Below are 27,769 nucleotides of genomic sequence, written 5' to 3'. Positions count from 1 at the left end.
GAGTGGCCCTTCTCTGGACTCTCTCCAGGTTATCCGCATCCCTCTTGAAGTGCGGCGCCCAGAATTGCACGCAGTACTCCAACTGCGGTCTGACCAGCGCCCGATAGAGGGGAAGTATCACCTCCTTGGATCTGTTCGTCATGCATCTGCTGATGCATGGTAAAGTGCCATTGGCTTTTTTGATGGCTTCGTCACACTGCCGACTCATGTTCATCTTGGAGTCCAAGATCCCTTTCCACTTCCGTGCCACCCAGCAGGTCATTCCCTAGGCTGTAAAGGTTTAATACAAAATTGAAACTTACTCTGCAGCATCTTATTTGCAAGGGGATTGACAGAAGAACTTTCATAAATAATATAACACCTCAGCCAAACCCATTATTAAAAAGTACTCAGAAGTAGGTTAGAATAATTCTGGCAGTTATAGACAAAAAACCTTTTGTATTCTGCCATTACAAGGCTTTGATTGTCAGGGCTTTCAACACATGATGTTGTCTGTGCTGTGTGCTTGTTTCACTCACAATACTATAGGGGCTACAATGCCAGGGTGGCACCAAAAGGCAGAGCAAAGGCCTAATTCACAATGTCCTTTCTTTGATTTTGAGTGAGTCCTACTGCTGCTTTAATGTATTTTGCTCTGTTAATTTCCTTCTTTTTGATTTTTTTTTAGAATGGTAACAAGATAGTGTTATGAATTTTTTGCTTAAAGAATCTACATGATAAATGGTATTACAATGTATGTTTTTCTCGTGAAGAACAACTCTTGTAACATCATTCTGTTAAGTGGTGTGTGGGGGAATCAGCTCCTTAGTTATCTAACTAACCCATAAGCAAACTGTCCAATTACAGGTGCTGCTGTATCCCTAGTATGGCTCTCCCCATGCCTTTTCCACAGGTACCTGTACAACTGTCTGTTTTTTCAGTATGGAGTTGGTGCTAGAAGATGTGCAGCACAGGGTAAATTGAGACTAGAGGTGGAACATGGTGAGTAAGCACCCCTGGCCAGTTCTGATAGTATGTCTTCTCCTAACTTGTGATATTCCTTTTTTCAGTAAGCCACCAGGCTGTGGCCTGGCTCTGTATTATGGATATATACCTACTTACCAGTATTAAGAGATGTGAAAGTATAATTTCTCTGGCAACACAAGTTTGAACACAAGTTTTCAAAGGCAAAAGCAACTTGTACAATGCTAGCAGCCAAAGCCTAGTAGGTACTGATGTCCAAACACAGAACAGAGTCCTTGCCTGAAGGAAGTTACAGTCTAAAAGCCTATGCTGGCTACCATGTGCCAGCAGGCTGTTTAATGAAATATTCAGCAAGCAAAGGCTTGCTCACTGTTTCTAACTTTTTAGTGGTGCTATACATTCTTACTCCAAGCTTCTGGAACTAGCTCCAGCTGGATTTTCCAATCAGTATTCTGTGTTAGGATCCTTTAGTGGAAGTGTGTTCCTCTTTGATTCAGTGAAATTACTCCAGTAGCCCATTAGAACAGTATTCTATTTTAATTATCATTTCAGTCTTCCTTCTGGACCCACCTGTCTGCAGTTCTCCTCAAGGCTTTTAAGACTTTTAGTTTGCAGGGCCCCTGGCATGGCTCTACGAGTGATCGTGGTGCTTGGGCCAGGTGCCAGATGATTGGAAGGTAGCTAATGTGGTCCCCATCTTCAAAAAAGGGAAAAGGGAGGACCCGGGCAATTATAGGCCCGTCAGTCTTACCTCAATCCTGGGGAAGCTCTTTGAGAAGATCATCAAGGAGCACATTTGTGATGGGCCGGCATCAGAAATGATGCTCAGGGGCAATCAGCATGGATTTATTAGGGGGAGATCATGTCAGACCAACCTGATTGCCTTTTATGATCAGGTCACAAAGGCCATGGACGCAGGTGTCGCGGTGGATGTAGTCTTTCTGGACTTCAGCAAGGCCTTTGACACCGTCTCTCACCCCATCCTAATTAATAAACTAGGCGACTGTGGCATAGATGCCTACACAGTCAGATGGATTGCAGATTGGCTGAAGGGTCGCACTCAGAGGGTGGTGGTGGATGGATCATACTCGACTTGGGGGGAGGTGGGTAGTGGAGTCCCCCAGGGCTCGGTCCTGGGGCCTGCGCTGTTCAATTTCTTCATCAGCGATCTTGATGTTGGGGTGGAAAGCAACCTGTTTAAATTCGCTGATGACACCAAAATTTGGGGGGAGGTGAGCACGCTAGCAGGGAGAGAGAGATTGCAGAAGGATCTGGATAGGTTACAGGGGTGGGCAAACAGGAACAGGATGTGTTTCAATACGGACAAGTGCAGGGTGCTGCACTTGGGTAGTAGGAACCAGCAGCACACTTATACGATGGGGAGCTCCCTACTTGAGAGCACGGAGGCGGAAAGGGATCTTGGTGTCATTATTGACTCCAAGATGAACATGGGCCGACAATGCGAGGTCATGGTTGGCAGGGCTAACCGGACCTTGTCGTGCATCCACAGGTGCATCTCGAGTAGAGCCAGGGAGGTGATCCTCCCCCTCTATGCGACGCTGGTCAGGCCGCAGCTGGAGTATTGTGTCCAGTTCTGTGCGCCCCATTTCAGGAGGGATGTGGACAACATGGAGAGGGTCCAGAGGAGGGCCACCCGCATGATCCGGGGACAACAGGGCAGACCCTACAGTGAGAGACTGCGGGACTTGAACCTATTCAGCCTCCACAAGAGAAGGCTGAGGGGGGACCTGGTGACCGTCTATAAACTCACTAGGGGGAACCAGAAGGGTTTGGGGGAGACGCTGTTTCCCCTAGCCCCCGCTGGCATAACAAGGAGTAATGGGCACAAGTTGATGGAGAGGAGGTACAGATTGGACATCCGAAAAAACTACTTCACAGTTAGGGCGGCTAGGAGCTGGAACCAACTTCCAAGGGAGGTGGTGCTGGCCCCTACCCTGGGGATCTTTAAGAAGAGGCTGGATATTTACCTGGCTGGACTCATTTGAGTCCCATTTTTGTTTTTAGGGTTTGTGTTTTTTTGTTTTTTTGGTTTTTTTTGGGGGGGTTGTTCTCCCGCCCTGGCGTGGGGTCGGGCTAGAAGATCTATCAGGTCCCTTCCGACCCTAAAACTATGAAACTATGACTTTCTGATGTCCCTTCCAAACCTAATTTTCCATGATTCTATAATTCTTTGCCACGAAGAGATTTTTCTTTTCTTTAGTGAGAAAGGCCTACTCCTACACTGAGGAGTAGGGAAATCAAAGCTCTTTCCACTGCTTGGTTCCAGTCTCTCGAGGCTCTTGGTTCTCCAGGTTACTGGTCTGGAACCTGAAGAGGTTGCTGCAGGACTGCCTCAATGGATGCTGAGCAAGGTCACTAGTAACATGGCTGAAGCTCCTTGCACAAGTCCCCCAAACCCTCCTCTTACTGCACCACAGTGCAAGCACCTGCCTTTCTCTTGGACCAAAATCTGCTTTTGCTTGTTGCCTGTGAGACCTGCTCCAACTGGGATTATGAATATGACTGGGCAGTCTGAGGGTGGAGGAAGAAGCCCAAGCAGGCTTTGCCAAGGCCTGTGGGCAGAGTAGGAACACTGTTGAGCTCAGTGGGAGAGGCCGTTGGCTCCTGCTTTGTGGGAGAGCGGCTCAGCCATTGTGTAAGCTTACTCTTTGAGGACCAGTTCTCCCTTCTCTCAGCTATGGTTATCATCACTGATTGTTTTAGGGATATGGAATTCTGTAGTTAGGCAGCAAGATCCTGCATACGTGCTGGGAGAGGGGCAGAGCCATACTATGTGATGAGCAATTTCAGGATTATTATTTAGTAGTGGTCAGGACAGACATCAGAATCAGGAGGGGTCTTGGTTGATAGGGGTGGTTTAGTGGAGGCTAATTCAGGCTGTCTTCAGGGTTAAGCCCATGCCATGCTAGGTATTTCACAGCTCCATCCAAAGAAACAGAGAGGAGGAAGAAATACTGGAGAAGCCTACTCTGGCAGAGTATCCCTTTTGTTGCTGCCTGCCCGCTAGGCCCTGTGGTGAGCAGAATACCAGAACAGGAACAGCAGCATGGGCTGCACTGGGGTGAGGCTAATGCTCCTTCTGATTGCTGAGCATCTGGGAAGACAAAACATCTGTTCCTGAATAAATGACCCATCAGGCTCCATAAACACCATCCACCCCTTACAGATAAGAGGTAAGATAAGCAGATAAAGGCAAGTCCTCCCTTAGGTAGCAAAGCCCCTGCTGCTGAAGGCTCCCTGGCCAGCTCTGTTGCTGCTGCAGCATATATCCAGCTGAATACCGTGTGCTTGGTTACACTGCTGCCTGCTGGGACAACAGTGCCCCATGGGGCTGACACTAATGTGCTTCTTGTCTAAGTTCAGCAAGGCTTAGGTCAGTCACACACCAAAAGATGCCATTGGCCAGACTGTGGCCCAGCTAGTGGGAACTTACACCCCTCCCTGAAAGGTGGAGTAAGGTGTAGCATGACCAGAACAGGCAGAGACATAGGGCTGTGCAGGGTGCAGCATCTAGAGAGTAGGTAATTGGTGTGGTGGAAGCTGCGAGCTAAGGGAACTTGGACAGAAGGTATCCAGGAAGAGTGCCCTAGTACAGTGGTTCCCAATCTGTGGTATGGGTACCACTGGTGGTACGCAGACAGACTGTCAGTAGTATGCGTTAACAGATTTATTATAATTCGTATGACAGAAATTTGCTGGTGGTACTTAAGGTTGAACTGAAAAATTTGCTGCTGGTACTGAAGGTTGTATCATTTTAAATTGGTGGCGTGCAATCTGTCAGAGTTTGGGAACTGCTGCCCTGGAATTTCACCCCAGCAGACCCCATGTCACTGAACATTGCAGACTCCTGTCCTTTCCCAAAAGCTCAGAGACAGATTGGGCAGCATCCCAGAGAAGGGACCCGGAAGTTTGTGGGGGAAAGGAATGATCTATGAATATTGCAACACTCTCCCCACACCCTCCCCTTGAACAGCACCGGCTGTTGTCTAAGTGTAAACAAGTTATTTAATATGCAGGAGAGCTCATTAGCATCTCCTGGTTTCAGCAGCTCAGTGTCTACAGCTGGACTCATGGGACATGTCACAGGAAATCTCTACACACAAGTTTTAATTACAGACAAATGGGTGGACACATTGTCATTAGCAGCTCCTGGTGCTTCCTGCCCGTTCAGCTGTGCTCCCACTCCCAGCCTCACCTTGGGAAAAAGCAGACACCCTCCTCTGCCTGGGCCAATGAGATGCTGAAGGAGAGTCCTGTGAGCAGCTCAAACCAAAGGAGCACCAGGTCCTGGTCTCCTCAGGGTAGGGGCAGTATGAACAGGTTAGCACAGGAATAAAACCCACTGGTTTATCCTGGGCAGCACTAGACAGGTAGGTCATAGCCAGGAGGATACTCCCTGTTTCCCCTGGACACAAGCAGGCCAGGATGCTGGAGAAGTCATTTGGTCTCCCTGGAATAAAGCAGCATGAGAAAGTTTGCAGCCAGGAATGATGCCCCTTTATCTCTCCAGGGCAGATAACTTACCAGGGTTGCTGGTCCCAGAGCTCAGGCTGTGCCAGTGATACTTCCACCCTGTTTGGGAGATGAATGCACCTAGCCCTCAGGCTTCCTGCTGAGTTTAATGAGCCAGCGGGGAGGGGCCTGGGCTCATTGTCTCTTCTACACATACAACCAGTGAAGATTGTCTTCTGGCATTTTCCCAGTTAGACATTGCTGTTCTGCAGAGGTGCAGTTAGGTTGCTCTCAAAACCCATGCTACCTGGCAGTGGTCTGACTGAGGAGCTGATGGCATAGGCACAGAGAAAGCAGAAGCATATTGACTCTCATTGCCAAGGACAATGGAATCAGGAAAGCCCAGCTCATAGTGCTACATCCCTTACAGTCCCATGGCTCTGCACTGGGCATTGCAGGCTCTTTTGTGGCACAGGAGTTAATGTGTCCCCAGTTAAATACCAAAGGCCAAAGTGAGACATCAATTTTGGTGGTTTAATCAAGCTATCCCTTTGGAGTCTAGGGGTCACACCTGAGTTCCTCAGTACCTCTGCCAGCTTCATCACTGACTGACCAAGAGCTTCACTGAGGAGGGCCTTCTCTTTGTGTCTTTCTGTTACCGATGTCTAGATCTCTAGTCTGATTAGGCCTGACTTTACAGAGGAGTAGTAGACATAGGGGCAGATATTAGGTATTATGCCTGCTGCCCAAATCGACCTGGAGCCAAACCTTTACCAAAGGTGTCTTTTAGCTAAGAGGCTTCTTAGTCACTGGGGTTAAATCTGTGTGAATGCAAACTGCCTCAAAGAGCTGCAAAAGTGAGTCTAGGAGCTAGTCTGTGAGCAGACAAAGCAGAAGTATGCCTTTGCCCTCTCTGTGCTCTAACCACATGCTCTCCTCCCCCACCTGCTCTCCACTTGCTGGAAGCTCCAGGGCAAAAAACACTGCATTTTCTAATGTAAATCAATATGTCTGCCCCAGAATGCAGAGACCTCTCAGTCCCTGGCCTGGTATCCTTTGGAAACTGTCCACCAAGGAACCCATTGAGCCTTCCCAGCCTACCATGATACATGAGCAACATTCCTTTACTTGTTTTCCCCTTCCTCCCCAGAGCCCACTGTAGGCCAGCCCTTAGTTCACCTCTCTGCAGTTTTCCCCTTCTCTGCTTTTGCCACTTTCAGTTCTTCTTTTGTCCTTTCTGGACCACTGCATCCATTGCATTTCATTTTCACTACAGCAACTTTATTTATATGTTTACCTAAAATACAATAAAAACTTGTAATTGAAAAAAAGAATTCCTAGAGCTGCTCATGTTACAAAAGCCTAAGGTATGGTGTTGGGACATCCCAAGCAGCTCACTCCCATTTGGGATCCATTTGTGTTGAATGGTTCCTCTCCCCAGGCATTTGGGTCAGGAATGAACATTCAGGCCCACATGAAGCCCAGAGTGCACCCTAAGTAATGACCATTCAGCATACAGTATTGAACAGGTACTATCATATGGGCAAACTGTGCCATCCCTCCTTTCCTCCATTCATCTATCATGAATGAAGTCCAAAGAGAGCGAACAGTGCACTAACCCTACATCAAGCCAGGAAGGCCCCCCAGGAATAATCAGCAAGCACCTATGACAATGGTTTATGTGACAGTGTTGCAAGCCAGGTCAGGTGTTGCAAAAACAGGCCAGAACTCAGACAAACAGCAGGAAGTATCAGGGGAGCCATACAAAGATCTTACAGTCCTGCAATCCATGTGCTGCACAACATTGCTGATCCACTTCCAGATAAGGAACATGTGGGTAGGAACTGGGATAGGTCACTAATGACTCATGAAGAAAAATAGGTTGAGGATTGCAGCAAATATTCTTGGCCCTGAATCAGCACCCCAGCAGCAGCTCAAAGCATTTCCTGGCTAGGGCCACAGATACAGGATAGCCTTTCTTCCTGCTAGTGCTTTGCTTGGGGATAGCTGTTAAATGGCAAAGACAGCAGCAGCGCTTAACTTCAGAAAGCAGCTCATTCAGCCCTTTAGCCAGGTATGTTCAGACTTCTTGCTAAAGGTTTTGTCCTGGGTCCTCATTCAGTCACCACTGGTTTGCACTCGTCTGATCCCAATGTCAAACAGATTCATACTTAAGACACTGTAATATCTGGTTTTCTCTGGGGATCATGCAGAAGGATTGCTCTCTCTGTCTATAGAAGCTTTATGTCACACACAAAAGTTATCTGGATTCAAAGACTTCCTTTCTCAATCCCTGTCCCTCCCTCCTCTCTCCCCCACAAGGCTGATGATGACACTCCAGACATTTTAGAAAGCAGCTATTATTCTCACATAAGTACCTTGGAGCACTGGGTCAGCCAACTTGTTAGCCCCTGTTCAGGCAGGAGCCAGCTCTAATCTCCTCTAATGTAACTTTTGTGTAGGGACCCCCCTCCCCACTCTGATCACAATTAGAATAAAGCACTGTAAGGGCTGGCATGCAGAGTATCCAGACACTAGCTATCCAAAGGACTTTGCTTTAGATTAAGAACAGTCATGAACAAACAAAGAAAGAAACCAAGTCAAGACCCTAGGAGTACAGTTATGTATATGATTCTGCCATATACATTCATGCCCCTGTTCGTGGACTGAGACCTTGTAGTGGTGGACAGGCTTGTGTGTCCCATTGATCCTCAGAGCCATGTTGTCTAGAGTCTTACACTCCTGGCAGGGTCACCCACGGTGAACAGGCTTGAGGGGAGGTTCCAGACAAACCACAGTCCAACCTCAAGTCCTCAATGGTGGATCAAGGAAAAGAAGATATCAGGGTCTCAATGGCTGTAAAGATGAAAGAAGTTTGCAAAAAGATGGAGGTCTCTTGTTGTCTAGGTTCTCCCTTGTCACTGAACCCAGATTTCCATCTTGTTGAGACTGTGTCATTGGTAACTGGTGCTGCCTTAGTCGGGGGGGCGGGGGGATGTGCCCCCCCTGCGACCAGTCTTGCTGCCTGGTGGGGCCGATCTCGCTGCTCAGGGGGTGGGGTCCCCCGTAGCAGATCTCAAGGTTGTGGGGGAGGAGCCCCCTGCAGCTGATCTCATGGGCGCCACCAGCAACAACCCCTATGCTTTGCCCCTGCCCTGCAGCAATGGACTGAATGATGGAAACAGGAGTCCGGCCTGGGCTGAACAGCATGCAGCACCCAGACTCCTCCACCCATCCCCCCACTGCATCCATTCCCCTCCCACCCAGCTTCCTCTGGTGCTAAGCAGTCCTGGTATTGTGGCTGCTGGCAGCCGAGTCTGCATGGGACAGGGTGTGCTTCAGCATGCCAAGTAGCCATCACACTCACCAGCCCACGCACTGTGAAGATCCACTACTGCTGCTATAGTGCCACTAGGAGGTGAGTCCATGCTAGCTGCAAGGGGGGCTTGGCCTGAGGCAGCTGGCCCTGACTTTCCTGGTGTGGTGTAGTGACAGTGGCTTGTTGTGGTGGGCAAGTGGAATGGATACTTGGCACACTGCATTTCACCCCATCTTGTGTGGGCCTGGCTGCCAGCAGCAACAGAGACTTATAAAGGCTGGAAGGCTGGAAGTTCCACCAAGGAGGAGTACTCAGCACTGGTCTGTACCTGCAGGGACTGGATCAGGAAAGCCAAGGCTGCAACCAAGCTCCATCTGGATTTGCATATCAAGGATAACAAAAAGTCCTTTTTCAGATATATAGGGAGTCGGAAAGAAGCAAGGGTAACATTGGACCTCTGCTGAATTAAACGGGACAGCTGATAACCAACACCCAGAAAAAGGCCAATCTGTTTAATGGGTACTTTGCGTCAGACTTTCACCAGTCCAATGGGACTGCCCTGCCTAGTAGGATGTGGGATGGCCAAGGTGAGGGTGTATTTATACCCAGCATCAATGCTGATCTAGTAAAGGATCACCTTGAGAGGCTGGGCACCTTCAAGTCTGCTGCTCCTGACACCCTAAAGTACTCAAGGAGCTGGCAGGTATCATAGCCCAACCATTGGCAAAAATATTCAAAAACTCATGGTGCTCAGGTGAAGTACCTGAAGACTGGAAGAAGGCCAATGTGGTACCCATCTTCAAGAAAGGGCAGAAATTAGATCCCAGGAATTACAGGTCAGTCAGTTTGATCTCAATCCCTGGTAAGATTCTGGCGAAAATTATCAAGGAGACCCTTCTGGATAAGCTGGCTGAGGGCAACATCCTGAGGGATAGCCAGCACGGGTTTGTCGCGGGTAGGTCTTGCCTTACCAATCTCATCTCCTTCTATGACTAGGTGACATATCACCTGGACAAGGGAGAAGAGATTGACATCATATATCTGGACTTTAAAAAAGCTTCTGATCTGGTCTCCCATGACCTCCTTACGGAAAAATTGGCCAACTGTGGCCTCAGCTACACCACAGTCTGATGGCTGGGAATTTGGCTCCAAGGTCAGACCCAGAGAGTAGTGGTCAATGGTAGCAAATCATTATGGCACTCTATGACCAGTGGCATCCCTCAAGGCTCTGTCCTTGAACTGGTTCTCTTTAACATCTTTATCAATGATGTGGACATTGGTGTCAGAAGTGCACTGGCTAAGTTCGCCTATGACACTAAACTTTGGGACATAGTGTCCACACCTGAGGGCAGGCTAGTGATCAAGGCTGACTTGGATAGACATAGTAAGTGTGTGGATACAAACCTGATGATGTTCAATATCAACAAATGTAAGGTACTCCACCTCAGGGAAAAACCCCTTGCAGCATGCTTATAGGCTCGGCAGTGCTACGCTTGCTAGCACCACTGCTGAAAGAGACTTGGGGGTTATGATTGACCACAAGATGAACACGAGCCACCAATGTGGTCACAGCTGGTAAAGCAAATAAAACTCTGGCTTGCATCCATAGATGCTTCTCAGGATCTCATCCTCCCACTGTACTCGGCCTTGGTGAGGAAAGAGAATAGGTTTTATGAAGAGAGGCTGAGAGTCATGGGAGTCTTCAGCCTGGAAAAGCGCAGGCTCAGGGGGGAACTGGTGGCTGCTTATAAGTACATAAGGGGTGTGCATCAGGATCTGGGAGAATGTCTGTTCACCAGACCGCCCCAAGGAAAAACAAGGACCAATGGTCATAAACTACTTCAAGACCATTTTAGGCTGGACATAAGAAAACATTTCTTTACTGTCCGAGCCCCCAAGACCTGGAATAGACTCCCTTCAGAAGTGGTGCAGGCACTTACTCTGGACTTATTCAAGAAATGTTTGGATGCTTATCTTGCTGGGATCTTTTGATCCTAGCTGACTTCCTGCTCCTGGGGCAGGGGGCTGACCTGATGCTCTTCGAGGTCCCTTCCAGCCCTAATGTCTATGAAATCTATGAAACAGGAAGCTAGGTGAGGAAGGAGGATGGATGTAGGAGAGAAGAATAGTTTGTGCACTGCATGGCCCAGCCCAGCCCCAGCTGCAACAGACCAGAGCAACGCAGGGTGCAGCCCTCTCTCCTCAGGCTCCTAGCATCAGCTGGCTGGTCGGATAGGATCAATTGGCATTTCCCTGCTTGCCCTCCCCTACTCCCCCCAGCCCTCAACAGCTCACCAAAACTGCTTAAGTGGCCCTCCAGCCCAAATAATTGCCTGCCCCTGACCTGGGCTGTCTTATCCAGTCCTAACTGAATAACAATGCTCGGCAAGATCACCTTCCCCATGGTCAAAAACATCATAATGTAATGATTTTTGCAACATGAAATTTCTGCACCTTGATAGATAACCAAGACAATTAATTACCAGGAAAACCATCATCTCCAGAGAACTAGTGAGATACAACATCATTCTGTTCTCATAAATAAACTGACAGGCTGTAATGTAGATGATTACACTGTCAGGTGGGTGGCAAATTGGCTTAGGGGTTGCACCCAGAGAGTGGTGGTGGATGGGTCAATATCAACCCGGAAAGATGTGGGCAGTGGAGTCCTGCAAGGCTCGGTCCTTGGACCAGTGCTATTCAATGTCTTCATCAGTGATTTAGACGAGGGCGTGGAGAGCACCCTGTCCAAGTTTGCAGATGATACCAAATAATGGGGCAAAGTTAACACACCAGAGGCTAGGGAATGAATCCAGGTGGATCTGAACAGGTTTGAAAAATGGGCGGAATGAAATAGGATGCAGTTCAACAAAGACAGGTGCAAAAAGAACCATCAACACACTTACAGGCTGGGGGATGACCTTCTCAAAAGCACAGCAGCAGAAAGGGATCTTGGAGTCATTCATAGATTCATAGCTTCATAGATGTAGGGTCAGAGGGGACCTGAGCAGATCATCAAGTTCGACTGCCTGCCCTGGGCAGAAATGAATACTGGGCTCATATGACCCCTACTAAGTTAAGCTCATATGACCCCAGCTAGGTAGTTATCAAGCCTCCTTTTAAAGACCCCTAAGGTAGGAGCCAGCATCACTTCCCTTGGAAGCTGGTTCCAGATCCTGGCCACCCTGACTGTGAAGTAGTTCCTCCTGATGTCTAGCCTGAACCTACTCTCAATCAACTTGTGGCCATTATTCCTTGTTACTTCGGGAGGCGCTTGGGGGAACAGGGTCTCACCCATTCCCCTCTGGTCCCCCCTGGTCAGTTTATAGATGGCCACCAGATCCCCTCTCAGCCTTCTCTTGTGAAGGCTGAACAGGTTCAGGTCCTTTAGCCTCTCCTCGTAGGGCCTGCCTTGCTGCCCCCTGATCATGTGAGTGGCCTTCCTCTGGACCCTCTCAATGCTGGCCTCACCCGTCCTGAAATGCGATGCCCAGAACTGGACACAGTACTCCAGCTGTGGCCTGACCAGTGTGGCATAGATGGGGAGGATCACCTCCTTGGACCTGCTCGTGATGCATCCTTGGATACATGACAAGGTGCAGTTAGACTTGCTGACCACGTCCTCACACTGGTGGCCCATGTTCATTTTAGAATCGATAGTGACTCCAAGATCTCTTCCTGCCACTGTGCTTTCAAGAAGGAAGTTCCCCAGCCTATAGGTATGTTGCTGGTTCTTCCTGCCCAAGTGCAGTACTCAGCACTTGTCAGTATTGAATCCCATCCTATTCACATTCACCCACCCCTGTAACCTTTTCAGGTCCAGTTGTATCCTGTCCCTCCCTTCTAGCGTGCCCACCTTGCCCCAAATCTTGGTGTCATCAGTGAATTTGAACAGGGTGCTTTTCACCCCCCTCGTCCAAGTCACTGATAAAGAGATTGAACAGTATGGGCCCGAGGACTGAGCCCTGGGGGACTCAACTGCCCACCTCCCTCCAGGTCGAATATGACCCATCCACCACCATGCTCTGGGTGCGGGCCCCTAGCCAATTTGCAACCCATCTGACTGTGTAGCCATCAGTGCCACAGTCACCTAGCTGTTTAATGAGAATGGGGTGGGAGACAGTGTCAAAGACCTTCCTGAAGTCCAGAAAGACTACATTGACTGCAACACCTGCGCCCAATGATTTTGTGACCTGATCGTAGAAGGCCATCAGGTTGGTCTGACAGGACCTGCCCTTAATGAACACATGCTGGTTGCCCTTGAGCATCATCCCCCCTGCTGGTCCTTCCCAGATGTGCTCCTGGATAATTTTTTCAAAGAGCTTCCCCAGGATTGAAGTAAGACTAATGGGCCTATAGTGTCCCTCTTTTGAAAATGGGGACCACACTGGCCTTCTTCCAGTCTTCTGGCACCTTGCCAGAGCACCAGGAGTGCTCGTAAAGCCGTGCCAGGTGCCCTGCAATGACCCCTGACAATTCCCTCAGTACCCTAGCGTGGAGAGTGTCTGGACCTGCTGATTTGAACATGTCCAGCCCCTCCAGAAGTTTCCAAACTTGGTCCTCCCTTACCCTAGGCCTGGCGGAGTCACTCCTGAGTCCATCCTGAATCCCGGTGAGGGAGAAGTCTCAGCCCTGCTCAGAAAAATGGAGGCAAAGAATTTGTTAAAAAGGTCTGCTTTTTCATCTGGTGCAAACACCAGATTGCCAGGCATATCTTGCAGGGGCCCCACATTGCCTGGTGCCTTCTTTTTACTTCCTATGTATTTAAAAAAGGACTTTTTGTTGTCCTTGATCCCCTAGTGCCATCTCCACCTTAGTCTTCCTAACAGCCTCCCTACAGACTCTTGCTTACAGACTTCTGTATAATCCTCTTTGGTGGTAGCCCCCACCTTCCACTGGATGTAGCCTCCTTTTTGACTTTCAGATGTTCCTGAATGCCTTTGGTGAGCCAAGGGGGCTTTTGAGAACTCTTGCCCCCTTTAACTCGTGTTGGGACTGTCACCCCTTGGGCTCGGAGGGTCGTCTCCTTAAGGAACGACCACTCGTCTTGGACACCTAGTTCCCCTACTCTCTGGGACTGCAATGCCTCTCCTACCAACCTCCTCAACTCGTTGAAGTCAGCTCTCCTGAAGTCAAGGGCTACTGACTTGCTGCAGGCCCTTGCCACCCTGCACTGGATGGTGAATTCCAGTAGACGATGATCACTATCTCCCAGGTGGTTGAGGACGTGGAGTCCCCTCACCAGGTCATCACCTGTGGCCAGGACCAGGTCCATCAGGGCATTCCCCCTGGTGGGACTGTGCACCTCCTGGGTCAGGTGGAGGTCTTGTATCCCAGAAAGGAACCTATGTGAGCAGTCAGACCTGGCTGACTGCTCCTCCCAGCAAATGTACAGGTAGTTTAGATCACCCACGATGACCACAGCCCTTGACTTAACTGCCTTTGCGGGCTGACCTGAGAATTCCTGGTCCAGCTCTTCCCCCTTGTTGGGTGGTCTGTAGTAGACCCCCACCGTTAAGTCCTTTTCCCCGCAACTCCCTTGACCCAGAGCACTTCAGTCTGCCTCTCCTCTGTCGCCATCCTGTTAGTTGAGGACTTGTATTGCTCTTTGATGTAGAGCACCACACCCCTGCCTTTCCTCCCCATTCTGTCCCGCCTGTATAGTCTGTAGCCCCTAATGTTTACCGCCCAATTGTGGGTTGAATCCCACCAGGTTTCAGTGAGCCCTACTATGTCTGGGTTTATACTAGCTATCTGGAGGGTGAGTTCCTTCTGCTTATTCCTCATACTTTGAGCATTAATGTAAAGGCATTTAAGGCCTCCTGTCAGTGCATGCAGCCCCCCGACCCCTGATTCCTAGGACTATATGGAACCTTGTCACTTACCTGGGCACTTCTTGTGCTCATCACCTGTCTTGACTAGGAGGTGTCCCCGTGTCCTCCTGTGGCCCCATCCCCTGGCGAAGCTAGTTTAAAGCATGCCGTACAAGATCAGCTAACCTGTAAGAGAAGACACGCTTGCCTTTAGGGGAGAGGTGAAGCCCATCCCACCCGAGCATGCCCCCTGCGTGAAAATGCGGGTCATTGTCCAGGAACCCGAGGCCTGCCTGGTGGCACCAACTCTGAAGACCTCATTGATGCAGGCCTTGTGACACCGTCCACATCTACTTACTGGGAGAATAGAGGAGAATACCACCTATGTCCGCGTCTCCTTGAGTTTGGCCCCTAAGGCCTTGTAGTCCTTCTTGATGCGATCTGGGTTGCCCCTGGCTGCATCATTTGCTCCCACGTGGATTAGGACCATGGGGTACAGGTCCGAAGGTCAAATGAAGGCTAGGATCCTCTCTGTCACATCCTGAATCCAAGACCCAGGCAGGTAGCAGACCTCCCGTGCCATGGGGTCAGGTCGGCAGATGGAACCCTCCATTCCCCTCAGGCTGGAATTGCCGATTTTGAGGACTCGACATTTCTTCCTCCTGGTGCTCCCTCTCTGCTGTCTGCGTCATGTGTGGCGTGGCACCATCTCCCCCCCGCCCCCGAGACATCCTCTTCGTCCTTCTCCTTCAAGGCTACCAGGGCCTTGTATCTGTTCCCAAGTTGTACCTGGGAAGCCTCCACCATGCTAGCCCAAGCAGCTCTGGGTCTGGTGGGCACCTTCTGCCACTCCTCTGTTGTGCGTCTCTCCTGGGGGGCCTGTACGCAGGACAACTGGTCCTACAGTGAATGGAAATAGGTGTCAATCTTGTCCTCTGAAGCCCTGATCCCCTGAAGTCTGCTCATCTCAGCCTGGAGCTCCCCCACCTGCTCCTCCAGAGCCCAAAGTCGGGCACAGGAGGGGCAGGCAAGGGAACCACCAGACCCCTCTCCCATCACAGGCCCCTGGGTCCCTGCCAGGCTGCCCCCACAAACAGGGGGGCAGGGGGCCACCGACCCCACCATGAGCTCCATCTGGGTGGAAGCCTCAGAGGAGCCCAGCGTAGGTGGTGCCACCATAGCAGGACCCCTAGCAGCTGCACTCCGCATCCTTATCATGTCTGTGGAGCTGTGTGTCTCCCTCTCTCTCTTGCTGGAGGCTCCTTCCAGTTACTGCTGCGTGCCTGCCTTGCGTGAACGTCAGCGCAAATGCTGGCGCACCCTCTCAGAGCGTGCCTGTTTGCACACACTGTTCGCTACCGATGTGCGGCTCCCTGCCAGTTCAGATAAGAGGGATCCGGGGGGCTCCCCCTCCGGATCCTGTACAGCTGTGCTGGCTCCCTTCTCCCCACCGCACTTACTTGGATCAGCTGCTGTCACTGCTGCTGCTGCCACTGCCGCCGCCTCCTCTGCTGCTGGTGAGTTTGGGATGGGGGGCCCACATCTGCTGGCTGCACACCTCTGCCCACTCTGCTCCTGAGTCCTGACTGCCAAGGGCACCGGCAAACAGTGGCTTTTAAAGGGCCGTGGTTTGAATTTCCTGCACTCCCTCCCTCAGCCAATCAGGGCACCTCGGGCTTCCCTGAAAGTGCCTGCCGGCTGCTCCTTCCCTCCCACTGGAGAGTCCCAGGTGCCGGTACTGGTTAACTGGTTACCAGGTTCCTGGGGATGCCCAGAGCCCCCAAACCCCCCGGGGAACAGCCCCGGGAGTCCCTTCTCCCCATGGGGAAGTGCCCCCCCCAGCCTGCTCCCCTGCCTGTGCGCTGCCCTCTGCCCGCACATGGCTTGGGAGCATGGCTCCCTGCTGGCTGAGATAATAAGGATCCGGGGGGCTCCCCCTCTGGATCCTCTACAGCTGTGCCAGCTCCCTTCTTCCCCCGCACTTACCTGGATCAGCTGCTGTCGCTGCCACTGCCGCTGCCACTGCCTCCTCTGCTGCCAGTGAATTTGGGATGGGGGGGCCCACGTGTGCTGGCTGCACATGTGCACCCACTCTGCTCCCGAGCCCCGAGTCATAGCTGCTCCTGAGTTATAGTCGACTCCAAGATGAACATGAGTCATCAATGTGATGAGTGATCAACAAGGCTAACCACACTTTATCGTGCATTAGCAGATGCACGATGAACAGATCCAGGGAGGTGATGCTTCCTCTCTATGCGGCACTGGTCAGGCCACAGTTGGAGGACTTTGTCCAGTTTTGGGGTCCACACTTCAAGGGGGATACACAGAATCTCAAAAGGGCTCAGAGGAGGGCCATTCATATGGTCAGAGGCCTGCAGGCAAAGCCTTACAAGGAGAGACTGAGGGACCTAGATCTCTTCAGCCTTTGCAAGAGAAGGCTGAGAGATGATCTTGTGGCTGCCTATAAATTCATCAGGGGAGGGCAGCAGGGAATAGGAGGTGCTCTATTTATTAGGGCACCCCTGGAGTAACTAGGAACAATGGCCACAAATTGACAGAGAGCAGATTTAGGTTGGACATTAGAAAGAACTTCTTCACAGTAAGGGTTGCCCGAATCTGGACTGGGCTTCAAAGGGAGGTGGTGCTCTCCCCTATCTTGGGGGTCTTTAAGAGGAGACTGGACAAGCACCTAGCTGGGGTCATTTGACCCCAGTGATCTTTTCTGCCCAGGGAAGGGGATTGGACTCAATGACATACTGAGGTCCCTTCTGACCCTAACATCTATGAATCTGTGAATTAACATTGCAGTTTTAAGTGAGGCAAGATGACCAGTGAGGGTCAGCTGAGGGAAGGATGGAGGCTACACCTTCTTCTGGATGGGGAAAGCAGCTCAAGACATGCTTTTTCACAGTGTTGGCTTCACCATCAGGAACCAGCTCATCAGTTGACTTTCAGAGCTTTATTAATTAATGTGGGCATTAATGACTATCTTATGACCCTCCATATCAAGCTCAGCAACAACCAGTATGTTACTGTCATCAGTACATACACCCCAATGCTTGATGCTGACAATAATGTCAAAGAACAATTCTGCTACAAACTTGAACATGTTCTAACTAATATGCGTGAGGACAAGATAATTTTCTTTGGTGAATTCAACGCTAGAGTCAAGCATGACGTGGGACTCTGGAGTCGCATCATTGGGAAGGAAGAAGTAGGGCAAGCCAGTGGCATCCTTCTCCTGAGAAAATACATGGAGAGTGGTCTTGTCATCATGAAAACCACTGTCAGGCAAATACAAGACCACATGGAGACATCTTCACTCTAAGCACTGGTACCTCCTTGACTATATGATTGTTAGTTCCCATGATCAAATGGATATCTGTATCACATGAGCCATGAAACAAACTGATGACTGCTGGAAAGGTCACCATCTTGTTAGAACCATTATGAACATCTGGCTTTTTCTGAAACAAAAATAGCCAAAAGCAATATGAAGGACTCTCAACCCCAAATCTCTTCAAGACCCAAAGGTCTGTAAGGATCTTCTTCAACAATGTCTTTATGAAAAGCTCTCTGCCCTGTCTACAAATTAAAGCAACAATGAAGAACTCTGGAAAGGGTTTTAAATTGCTATTGTAACAGGGAACCCTTGCCCTGTTACTGGCAGAGGACTACAAAGCCAGCAGAACCAGTGAGGTGCCCTTAGGGGAAGGGTTTTTGTGGCCTGGGCAAAGGCAGCTGGCAGGACTGGGACTAACAAGCAGCCCCTGTTCTCAGGCCAACTAATAGGCCAGGCTGTCCAGAAGAGGAAGGGCAGAAGGGGTAAACATGCTTGCTCTCAGGTTGGAGGGGTGGTGGTCCTGATGACAGCGAGTGCAGAATGGTCCCAGCCAAAGGAAGAGAAGGCCTGACTGGACTTCATAAATAGCCCCAGAAGGGAGAGAGAGCTTTGGTTGCCTTTCCCCCATTTTTTGTTTCTGGGTGGTTTAAGCAGCAGGCCTATGGAGTGAAACCTGAAGTAAAGACTGTATCCGTCACCCTGAAGAAATTTCAGTTGGGATGTTTTCCTTTTTGTTTTGCAATGGATGCCCAGAGGACTGAAAGCAACTGTGAGGGGAGGTGGAGGTCACTATGCAGGTACCTTAAAGTGCCCTGATTGTGGTCATGCCTTGAAGGTGAGGGGTCACACTCTGAGTGAGAGAAAGAGGGGCGGGGGCGGGATTTAACCCCTTTAGGTGAGGGAAGCCAGAGGGCCCAAGCCCTACTGTGAAGTTTAATTCCCAGCTGCTCTGCTGCTACTAGAGAGCCAAGGCTGGACCAAATTGGCCCAGGGCTGAAGGGAACAGCTAGAACAAATAAGGCCCCAGCCAAGAGGGTCAGAGCTTGGGCAAATGTGAAAAGGGGCAGCCAAGTGGCCAGAAAAAAAACGCTCCAGCCTTCCCCCTTCCTGCCTCCTACCCCACACCCTTCAAGGCTCTGAACACTTCCTGCTTAACTGATTCCATCAAGGCATGGCAGGAAAGACAGAGGGCAGTGGATCAGGGAAGCTAGGAAGCGGGAAGTGGAAGACTAACTGACTGCTGGGGACACAGGACCTCAACTGCAGGGCAAGGCCTGCCACACTGTCCATATGTCCTTAATTTGCTCCATTGACTATACCAGCCATCAGTGCCAAGACTGGTTCAATAGGAGTGATGCTGAGATCCACCCCCTCCTCAACCAGAAGAGAAGTGCTCATTCTGCTTGGCAAGATGACACCTCATCTTAGCAGAAGAAGGAGATGTATCAGATCCTCAAAGCTGAAGCTGAAAGGACAATCTGGGAAATAAAAAATCAGTGGTGGCAAGATAAAGCCAAGGAGTTCCAGCTCTATACTGACAAACATGACATGCATAGCTTTTTCAGCCAACAAAAGCCATCTACAGCCTAATTTCCCACAACCCTGCTATAGCAGGAGCTCGGGCATAATACCCTTACTGGGCAACACAGCATACAGAAAATCCCTCCCAGGCTGCCTGTCTGAGGTTACAGTCTGGGAACTCAGCCAGGCTAACCTGAGATAAGGGAACAGCTAAGAGGAAACAGCCTGATGAAGTCAGGGGAAGGAAGTGGTGGGGAGGGAGGGGAGTGGCAGACATCTGTAATGACACACCTCTTCAGGAGAGGTGTGGGCAGGGTGTGGGGAAGGAGGAGTCCTGTAAAAGACAATTGACAGGACTCTATTTAATGCTTGTGATAAGCTACTGCGGAGGCCAAGTATGTTCCTATTCACTCCACTCTAACACTTAAGGACAAGGCATGGTGGGTGAATCCAGGGGTGATGGGAATGGAGAGTGGGGCTGGCAATTAATACCTCTGGCACCAGAGGGCCCTAGCTCTTACTATGGCTACACCTACTTTCCAACAATTGCAGGATAGCTTAATGCTCGTCAGATAGTGAATCTATCTAAGCTAGATGAAAAGAGCACTTTGAGGCACTCCTGAACTGTGAGTTAACTGTGATGAATACCAGTAATGCCAACAGATGCAAAACCATCATGACCTGTATGCCCTGCATTCCCTGCTGCCCAGCAGGCAGCAATGGCATTGCGTGGCTCAGCTTCTGGGACAAAGACAGCAGGGCACAGAGCTCCAGCCTGCAGTGGGCAGCACACCTCTGTTCTGTGGGGGGCACATGCCCCCCATGCCTCCCTTGGGGGTATGCACTGCTACAGGGAGCTATGCCCCCACCATGCCTCTGGATGACCTGTCCTGGCCCTGGGACCCCATTCATCCCAGCCTCTGCCCCACTCCCTCCCTCACCATGGGGTCCTATATCTAGCCCCCTGCCTACTTCCCCTTCCCTTCCACTTACCAGCTGGATGCTGTCTGTGTCTGTCTGTCTGTCTGCTCCTCACTCCCAAGCCACAGCCCCCCCCTCCCCCTGCCCTGCTTCTGCCTCTCACTCCTAACCCACAGTACCCCACATCCTGCCAGGGTGTGTAGGGATCCCTGGGGCTTCAAACTGCACACACACACCCACAGCCCCCCCCCCCCATACAAACACTGCACAAATAGCATCTCATGATTTACATGCCAATCTCTTGATTTTTAAACAGTTTGTCTCATGATTTTTGGCATGGTGGGGTTGGTAATACTGGAAAACAGTCATTGAGTCCATCCCGCAGCACCCTAGAAAAGGATCCTGTGCCAACCCTCTCATCCTAGAAGACATCTGGCATACCATCAAGAAAACCAAGAGCAACAAGGCTACTGGACTGAATGGCATACCTGCTGAAATCTACAAAGCTGGTGGCAAGCAACTAGTACTAAGACTCCACTCATTTATTCTTTGAATTTAGAGCAACTAAAAGATCCCTGGGGACCTGAGGGATGCCAACATTGTGACTATCTTCAAGAAAGGAGATAAGTTTTGTGTGTGGAAACTATTGAAGCATTGCCCTCCTTTCCACAGCAGGAAAAATCTTCTCCTGCATCCTCCTGAACTGTCTTTTACTTCTTACTGAGGAAGTCCTGCTAGAATCTCAGTGTAGCTTCAGACCATCCCTTGGGGCAACTGACATGATACTTGTTGCCTGCCAGATCCAAGAAAAGTGTCCGTAACAACATCAGAACTTGTATATGGCCTTCATTGACCTTACTAAGGACTTCAGTTCCATCAGTCATGAAACCCTGTGAAAAGTGCTGGCCAGATTTGGATGTCCTGAAAACTACATCAAGGTCCTGATGCTTCTTCATGACCAGATGACTGTGACCATTCTATGTAGTGGATTGAAGACAGATCCACTTGTCATCTGAACTGGGGTCAAGAACGGATGCATCATTGCTCCAACTCTGTTCTCCATTTTTTTGATACTCATCCTGGTTTTCATTGAGGACTGCCTTCCTTCTGGAATTGACACTGAATACTGAATAGATGGAGGACTTTTCAATCTGGGATGTATTCACTCAATGACCAAAGTATGCAAAACAACCATCCTTGACTTTCAGTATGCTGACAACTGTGCTGTCCTTGTGCACACTGAAGAAAACCTCCTGATCACACTGGATCTTTTCAGAGAAGCCTACTGAACATTGGACCTCTCTGTCAACATCAAAAACATTAAAGTGGTTTGTCAGCCTGTCCTGGATCATGAATGTGACCTCCCTTCCCAAGTTACCATTGAGGGAAAGACCCTGGACATAGTCAAGCGTTTCCCTTACCTCAGTAACCACCTCTCTCAGAAACTGAACACTGATGAGGAGATTCAGCACAGGATCCAGTGTACCTCCTTTATGGGAAATTGATTTGGTATATCTTTATTCATTGCAATCTCTGGAAAGACACCAAGATCTAGGTCTACAATACTGTCATCATCCTCACTTTCCTCTATTGATGTGAAACATGGGTGACTTACTGTTGTCATGTCAAGAGTCTGGAAAGGTATCACCAATGATGCCTCCAGAAAATCCTCTACATCAAATTGGAAGATGGTGCACAAATGCCAGAATCCTTGCTGAAGCCAATGAGCACTTTTACACATGCTCCAGAGGTGGGGGCAGTTGTGCTTTAATTATAACAGCTCTGAAATGTAACACTGCATTTCATGTATCAGCGTCCCCGCACTTAAAAATGGCAGCGAGGGCACTTGAATTGAAGCTCATTTTACACTGATAGATGAGATGCAGGAGGCTGCTGGACTGTGGCAATTGCACAGTTAAGCAGCCTCAATTAATTGACAAGCAACTGGTAGTGCTTAACTGACAAGCAACTGGAATCAGATGACACCAGCAAGATGGGCATTAAGATGCTTTTTGAAGATTGCCAGGGTGGGTGACTGTACCACCTCTGGGGGGAGCCTGTTCCAAACCCTTGGCACTTGACTTGTAAAGAAGTTTTTCCTTATGTCTAGCCCGAAGCGATCCTCAATCAGCTTATGCCTTTTATTTCTTGTCCTCCCCTGGGGGGCCTTGGTAAACAGGTGCTCCTCCAGGCCCTGATGTACACTCCTGATATACTTGTAGGCTGCCACCAGGTCCCCTCTGAGTCTTCTCTAGGCTGAACAGTCCCAAGTCTTTCAACCTCTCCACATATGACCTGGTCTCTAGGTCTCTAATCATGCATGTGGCCCTCCTTTGGACTCTCTTGAGCTTCTCCACATCCTTCCTGAAGTTCAGTGCCCAGAACTGGATGTAGAACTCCAGCTGCGGTGTCACCAAAGCTGAGAAGAGAGGGAGGATGACATCCTTAGCCTTGCTTGAGATGCCTCTGTAGATGCATGCCAGTGTTTGATTAGCTCTTCCAGCTACAGCATTGCATTGGAGGCTCATGTCCATTTTGTTGTCTATCACGACACCCAGGTCTTGCTCGGATGTGGTGTTAACAAGCATAGCACTGCGCTGAACCTGTAAGTGTGTTGTGGATTATGCCTCCCCAGATGGAGCACTTTACATTTCTTCATGTTAAACAACATCAGATTGAGGCCTGCCCACCTTGTGAGCCTCTCCAGGTCTGCCTGTATTGCTCCCCCATAGTTTGGTGTCATCAGTGAACTTTGCTAGTTCTTTAATACCCAAATCCAAATTGTTGATGAACTTGTTGAAAAGCACTGCTCCGAGTCCTGAACCCTGGGTGACACCACTGGTCACCTTCTACCATGATGACTCAGTTCCATCAATCAGTACTCTCTGAGTCCTACCACGGGGCCAGTTACCTAGCCACTAGACTGTAAAGTAGTTGAGGCCACATTTTCCCAATTTCTCATGAGGGCTTCATGGGAAACCAGGTCAAAGGCCTTTTTAAAGTACAGGTGTATGGCATCAACCTCATTTCCCCCATCTAGGTGGTGAGTAACCTGATCATGGAAGGAAATGAGGTTTGTCTGGCATGGCCTACCCATAGCAAAGCCATGTTTGCTATTCTTCAGAATACTGCCTTCTGCTAGGCTGTCTGTAATGGAATCTTTGATAATTTTCTCCAAAATTTTACCAAGGATTGAGGTCAAATTTATCGGCCTGTAATTTCCCAGACCCTCCTTTTTCACTTTCTTAAAGATAGGCACCACACTGGCCTTCTTCCAATCTTCTGGGACCTCTCCCGAGTGCCACAAGTCTTCAAATAACTTTGCCATCGGTCGTCCAATGACATTGGCCAGTTCTTTTAGCACCCTCAGGTGTAATTCATCTGGTCCTACTGACTTGTAGATATTTAGCCTTTGTAGGTGCTGCCCCACAAGATCTATGCCAACTATAGGGGGTGGTCACGCCCACCATGATCATCCTCTATCAAGACTGAGGCACTTCTGAGCACATGCGGAAGTTGAAGACATTTGTGAAGTCAAAGAAGGGCATATAGAGAGGTTTATGTTGTTCCCAGCATTTTACTGAAGCTGGCAAGCAGTGAAGATTACATTGGTTGTCCCTCTTGATGCCTTAAACTCACACTGAGATTCTGAGAGAAGCTCTTCAGCAAGTGGAAGGAGATGGTTACGGAGGATTCTTCTAATTATCTTTCCTGTGATGGACAGCAAGGTGATCCCTCTATAATTTCCATAGTTTGACTGGTCTCCTGTCTTGAAGATTGTCATTGGAATCCTTCTTCTGAGCACCAGTCAGCAACAAGGACCAGGTTCAAACTTCAAAGTACCCAATAAGTTTTTTCTATGTCTTGAGATCCCAGCCAGAAATCTAGGATCACTGAATTTGGCTGGGATGTCCCACATAAACAAAACCACCTCCACACCAGCAGTGTAAACACAACAGAATAGGTTTATTATGGTATACAAAGACAAAGAAAGCAAAAGCAAATGCATCTCAGTGAGCTGCTAGTGAGTGAAGGTTCTTCTGCACTGCAAGGGGTCCCTTGTTGCTCCCTAGGAAGCTGTAGGGCATTGATCTCCACTTCTGCATGGCTCTGAGGGGGTGACTAGTGGCTTCAGTCAGCATACTGCAGGCCCAAAATTCCTAGTCTCAATCCCCAGAACTCAAAAGAACATAAACATACAGCGGGTCTCAGCTACAGACCTTAGCTGAGACACAACAGCTGTAAAACAATAAAATGGCTGGGGGGGGGCGCTATTTTGTGTTGAGGCCTGGACCAAACAACAAAATGTGCCAGGTCCCACCCTGGGCCAGACTGTGACAGGCTTTTAATCCTGGTCCAAATTTACCAGACCTTTAATCATGGCCAAAATTGCCAGCAAAACATACAGTTGGGGTTCATCCACACAGCTAGGCTGAAACAAAAAGAAGTTGCAACAGCAACTAGCCAGGTGGGAGCCCCTCATCCCCCGATCTGGGCTGGCATGACCCTGGTACCATAGTAGCAAACTGCTTGGCCTGAAGGAGGAGAAGTGGGGGAATTGGCTTGGACCAGCCATGGCAGATACAGCCAGAAGCCAGCCCTAGTCTGGCCTGGGTAGGGGATCGGGAAGGCATGCTGTCTCTGGCAAATGCCAAGTGGGCCACCTGCACCTGCAAAAGAAACTGGACAGATGGATCAGTCTGAGGCCACCTATAATCCCTGGGCACCTGTTCACAAACAAATCCCAATCTGAGGCTGGGCAGTGCACAGCTCCTTGGTATAGTGCATATTATCTCTGAAAAGTTGCAAACTCTCACAAAAAGCCTCTCTCCCCTGGCTCTTCAGGACCAGCAGCTGCACATGGGGGAGGGGTACCAGCCACCTTGGGGTGCACCTTCAGGGACACTGCCACCTTTGTGCCACTGCCACCAGTGGCGGTCAATAGACCACACCCTGCTACTGGATTGGCTTGTCACTGTGGCAGAAGAGTGGCTGGCAGACTCGTGGGCCTGTGGGAGAAGGATGGTAAAGACCGCGCATTCTGGGACAGGATTCTGGCCCTTGAGGAGATGCACATTGCTGTCCTCGAAAGGATGCTGGACATGCAGGAGCAGCAGGCTGCCATGGTGACCAGGGCAGTGGAGACCATGGAGGCTGGCCATTGGGTGCTGGACACTGTCCTAGACCTGGTGGTTCCCTTTATGCCACATGATCCCCAGTCCTTGCCCCTGGCCCCATCTGCCCCTGACAGCCACCCACTGCCAAACAAGCCCCCCAGGGGGCTTGGGCTGAGGTTCAGTGCCACCTGCAGCAGCCAGGGCCCCTGTTACCAGATTTGCCTGTCCCTTTGGGGTGCCCTCATTTATTAGAGTTACATTTCTGGGGTCTCTGCAATTCTATCAGTACTCCTTGTGTCACTTATGTTTTTACACAGAACTCTATCTCTCCCTTCTGCAAGTCCTCACTCCCAATGGAGCTACCTTGCAGGGCTTAGTTTCAATGGGGCTGGGTTCCTCCAGCTACTGAATCAGTTGAACGCACACACACACACACACACACACACACACACACACAGATTAACAGATCATGTCTGAGTGGGCAGGGTTACTCAGCATTTCCAGGCTGATACCCTCATGTGCCCCAGACTCAGCACAGGAACAGAGCACATCTGAGCCAACCAGGTCAAGCATTACAGGCTGACACCTTCATATACCACAGACTCAGCACAGAACTTAGCTCAGAAGGGCAACAATAACATGCAGTCAAACACATGTGCACACAGGTTAACAGAACACGTCTGAGTGGGCAGGGTTACTCAGCATTTACAGACTGACACCTTCATGTGCCACGGCTCAGCACTTCCCAATCTCTTGTCTCAATTGTCCTGATAGTAACGCTCTTGATGAACAGACTTCACAGGATTTGGGGGCTTTACAGGGATCTTTGGCTTAGATAAAAGAAGCATTGCTGCAGAGCAAATGGGGGGTGAGGGTTGAGGAGAAGAAAGAGTAAACAAGGTTTGGAGAGAGTATGGCAACCTGCTTTATCATAAAAGTTATTTTATTACCAGGTATATGAAATTTATGATGATACTAGTAGTAACAGCCATACAAGAAAGAAGAAAAAAAAACAACCTTACAGTATTACATGACTTCAGTTGGGTATTTTGGGAAATCTAGCTTAAGTCTGATCAACAAAAGTCAGGGTTATAAAGTAATGCCTGGAGTAAGAGAGAAGAAGAAAGAGAGATTAAATCAAGTCTGAGGCTTAGAAAGTGTGCTTGAACAGAGAGAGAGCGCAAGACAGAAAGAGAGTTGGGGTCTCACCACTCCGTGAAGCTTGAACCAGTCGAGGTTCCAGGTGTTTGTTGGAGCTTGCAGACAAGCTGTTCAGTTCCAGGTCCAGAGTGCTTGAGACAGGCAGAGCCCTCAGCACAATCGGTGGAGGTATTCCAGGCAGAAAAGGAGACAGTGAAGTCCCACTGGAACTGGTGCAGCATTTGGATCCAAGTACCAGAACAGAAACTTGAGCTTGGGTAGGGGTTTTTGTAGAGAAACACCAATGGTTCAAGGGAGAGTACTAGGTTTGTCTATGGGTAAATGATGGCTCAAGGGAGTATACCAGAGTTGTTTTGTTATGCTGGACAAGAGGAGCTGATCATCTCGGAGGGAGCTCACAATGCAAACAGTCAGACTCAGTGTTTTGGGTACTGATAAAGGAGTCATCACTCGAATTGGTGTGATAAATGCTGAGCTGGGTGTGTGCAGACAAGGTGGGTTGATTAGCATTTGGACCAGAGATGCCCCATCATGCAGTGCTCACCTGCTTCTCTGGTCCCAGAGTTCAGTGCGATCCTTGTCTTGGAATCTCTGTTCTCCACTCTGAATGCTAATGAAGGTGCCTCCCTGTCCCATCTTCGATGTAAATGAGACTAAGGGAGTTGCCTTACTCCTATCACATTTGTCTGAGAGAGGTTTAGGATCAGTTCCAGTTCAGGCAGAGGTGGTGGTGGGGTGGGGGGGTGAGTCCTTTGTGAGTCAGACAGGCTGGGTACTGCGCCAGAGTTCCCCAAGAACACAGAGCTGACAGGTAACACTCTGTCCCTGCCCCTGCACTTGCACTAGGTCCTACAGCAGCTGCCCCTCCCCCCCAAGCTGCCCACTCCTGCCCACACCAATTACTGAGGTGCCATGTGGCCCCTGAGGGGGAGCTGCCTGCAGCAGGATCAGCACCACACATGGACACTGCTGGTATTGGGTCCATGATGGAAGAAGGGGAGCCATCAGTGCAGCCAGAACAGCATCCACCCTCATCCCTGGGTGAGCCACTAGCCCGCTGGGTGAGCCCCTAACTCCTTCTTCATAGTAGCTAGGGTCAGGAGGGACCTGAACAGATCATCTAGCCTGACCCCCTGCC

This window comes from Alligator sinensis, unplaced genomic scaffold, assembly GCF_000455745.1.
Source record: "Alligator sinensis unplaced genomic scaffold, ASM45574v1 scaffold452_1, whole genome shotgun sequence".
Classification (NCBI taxonomy): Eukaryota; Metazoa; Chordata; order Crocodylia; family Alligatoridae; genus Alligator; species Alligator sinensis.
The sequence above is the reverse complement of the archived record's forward strand: the minus strand, read 5'-3'. Positions refer to the sequence as shown.